Below are 3,301 nucleotides of genomic sequence, written 5' to 3'. Positions count from 1 at the left end.
GTGGGATTCCCCCGGGAGTCAAAGATCTCTCTGGCGTGGATCTTGAGAATGGACATGGTGAACTTCTGTAGGAGGAAAAACAGTTCACATTATCACCCATAAGCAGAAACCTAGAAGGTTAATTTACTCCAAGACATCACCTCTAAGGGATCCTGGACTTGACGAGAACGAATTGGGCTATGTGTTAACATACAGGAAGGTCACTTATCAGTGAGGGTATGTGTAGTGAGGACTACTCCTTATAGAGCAGGTTAGTGGCTTGTTCTTCCCCACCAAGCATGAGGTCCACGTGCCACAATGAAAAGAACCACTCCTGCAGATAGCCCTCTGAAGCTAAGTGTTCTGTGGGCAAACACGTAAATACTTTTAATAATAAGTAAATAAAACTCTGACTGGGGCTGGTGAGATGGCTCAGCAGGTAAGAGCACCAACTGCTCTTCTGAAGGTCCTGAGTTCAAATCCCAGCAACCACATGGTGGCTCACAACCACTTGTAATTAATGAGATCTGACACCCTCTTCTCATGTGTCTGAAGACAACTACAGTGTTTTTTTTTAAAAAATTATTTATTTAAAAAAAGAAAAGGAAAAAAATCTGACTGGATAGAACAAAGTTCTGGCTCCAGAGAAGGAAGTGGGAAGTAACAGTGAAGGAAGGTCAGAGGTTAAACGGACCTGGAGACTTGAGGGAATTGTGGGCAATAAAAGAAACCCTAACTCATCAAATTGCACCCAGGACAAGAACAGACATACAGCTAACACAGATTTGGTAACCAGTAAGAAACTGTGAAACAGGAAGCCAGAACCTCAACCTCCTTTAGCTGTGGTCACCTGTCCTGCCATTCTCTGGCCCGGAGGCACGTGGGGCCAGCTTGCCCAGCACGTGGCGGTCCTGGGTTCAATAGCCGCCATATTTAGGCAAGAGCTATGAGCTCTGGCTAGTCCATTTCAAAGGGGAACCTTGTCTTCCTTTTAAAAGGTATACAAAGTAAATGTGTAATCAGAAAACATCCCGAGAGAAAGAGGACATTGGGCAACAAACAGCACCTCTTATTCTAGACCTACACGGACGAGGCGTGAAGACAAACTCCGAAGCTATTATCTAGCGAGGCTGCTCTCCTCTTCTGTGGAAAGGAAGCACTGAGGCAAAGTCGTGGTCTTTTCAACAGAAGCTACTCCTGTGGTTTTGTCTTCTCTAAGACAAAGGATCTTTATACACTAACCAAGAATAAAGTAGCTACTCTTTACCTACTATGTTACAAAACCTACTTAGTATTCCTCAACTCATTTCTTATCTCCACTTTCAAAACACCACCTATTTTCTGTGTAAGTTGCAAGCAGTTTTGTGGACCAGGCTGAGTTTAAATGCCATGCTCTTTGTCTTCTCACTCATGCACGCTGACCCGAACTCATTGTGATCCTCCAGCCTCAGCATCCCTAGTGCTAGGTTATCACGTGTGCATCTCCATGGCTGGTTCCTTTATGGGGGCGGGGGTGCAGTGCACGTGCCAACGCGCACTGCAGCGAGACCTTACAACCTGTAGGAGTTGATCCCTCCTTCTACCCTTTGTATCAAGCGCGCATCTTTAGGCTATGCAGCAAACGTCTTTAACCGAAGGACGAAAATCTCACCCACTCGGTCTTTTATCTGGGTTGGACGCCGGACCAAGAGCACGAAAGTGGACCTATCGGAGCCAGACATATCACCACAGATGTGGCTCTGGCCTACCCCGAATGCCCGTCAAGGGACCACATTGCCTGGGCCAGAACGAACAGGAAGTTTTCTTAAATACATCTTAAGTCAGTTTACAGCCGGCTAGTAGCCACCCAGGAAACCCGCAGCTCTTGCCTAACTGCGTCGAGGTCTCCTGAGGGCTTCCCGATTATCCAACGGGACTGCTGCAATTTCCTCTACTCGAAGTACCTAACCGACACTCACTGGACAGGAATATTCCAGAGCAGCGATGGGCTGGACCACTCCCGCCCAGTGACGCTCCATTGCGGTCCAGGAGCACCAGCCCCAGCAGGATCTACTAGGGTGTGGCGCTCTGCCTCTTGGGCATCCTTATTTCTTGAACTTCCATTTTGAGGAGGGATTTAATGGGCATCGGGGTAGTGGGGGGGTTAAGCTGCTCTCTCCCTCCAAAACCTTCCACTTAGCAAACACAGAAAGAAGTACTTTTCTATTCTCCACAACCGCGATCACCCGTGGCCTGCGTCTGCTTGGTCTGCGTCTGCTTGGGAACCCAGCTACGTTGCAAACCCAGGAGCTCGGTGATCACTGGTGGGCCTGCACCTCCACCCTCCCAAGAGCCTGCGTCCTTCCACGAGGCTGACCCTAGTGCTCCCTGGGTAGCGGCTCGAGACCAGGCTAGTAGGTGCACGAGCCCACCGGGTCCCCAAGCGGAGCTCGTAGGCAAGCTGTCCCCGATGGGGACGCGGATCATACCTGGCAGTAGGATCGCTGCGAAGGAAGGAAGGAAGGAAAGAGGGTTCTGTAGTCACCGAAGAGAGCTTAAAGGACAGACCCGAGCGCGACCGAGTCCCGGAGCAGCACTAAGCGCCTCCCACTCGGACTTCCTAGCCTGCTCGCTAGGCCCCGCCCAGTGCTCCGCTTTCGAGCCCGCCCTTCCTCCCGCCCCGCCGCGTTCCCATTGGCTCAGCGTGCCGTCACTCAAATAGAACAGCCTGACCAAGGCGGCCGCTCGGCCTGCCCAGACTGGGGGCGAGGGCACGGGGGCGGGGGCTGTCCTGCACGGCTGAGCCTAGCCTGCCTGCCGCATGGCCCGGATGCCGGGCGAGCCTCCCGCTGGGAACCTGGGGCCCCGCCGGGGGTCCACGGAGCCCGGATGCGGGGCGGGGCGGGGCTGGGCTCCGCGGCGGGCATGAGGGCTGGAGCCCGCCGCACGTACTCCGAGTCGCACACGCACTCGGCGTGGCTGCGGCGCCTCACGTCCGGCCCACGACCTTGCTGATGACCTTCGCCGCTGGGCCCTCCAGTGGGCCTCCCCCCACCGGGAGGTGCTGGAGCCCCCGGCGGCGGTGTGGAAACGTTGATGCGCTGCCGGGGGCCTCACTCCCGCGTGGAATTAGCACGGGGGGCGGGGGCAAGGGGGGAAGAGCGCTTGGGATTCTGCGCCTGCGCACTGAGCGCCCCCGCCGCTGGTCCTTTCTCTCCATTCGGTCTGCCAAGGTGACCCCGTCCTTTTGTCCTTGCTGTCCTGAGTCTCAGGCCGAGGGAGCCAAGAGAAAGTGAACTTTCCCTCAGTATTACCCAATCATTTGTTACTGTGTGGAGGGTAC

General features: G+C 54.2%; 1 protein-coding gene across 2 annotated transcripts in view; it reads right to left on the bottom strand.

The window, feature by feature from the left end:
• Eno1 (enolase 1) overlaps positions 1 to 3,089 on the bottom strand; it is a 12,419-nt gene extending 9,330 nt beyond the window's left edge. The window contains exon 1 of one of the 2 annotated variants that reach the window (XM_031379553.1): positions 2,911 to 3,089. The gene's annotated coding sequence lies outside the window, so the exon portion shown is untranslated. Of the gene's footprint in view, positions 1 to 2,447; positions 2,595 to 2,910 lie in introns of those variants that run through there. The other variant, XM_031379554.1, reaches the window with a different exon arrangement.
• Between the last annotated feature and the right edge of the window lie 212 nt (positions 3,090 to 3,301).

This window comes from Mastomys coucha, unplaced genomic scaffold, assembly GCF_008632895.1.
Source record: "Mastomys coucha isolate ucsf_1 unplaced genomic scaffold, UCSF_Mcou_1 pScaffold18, whole genome shotgun sequence".
Lineage (NCBI taxonomy): Eukaryota > Metazoa > Chordata > Mammalia > Rodentia > Muridae > Mastomys > Mastomys coucha.
This window is presented reverse-complemented; position numbering and strand designations above follow the sequence as displayed.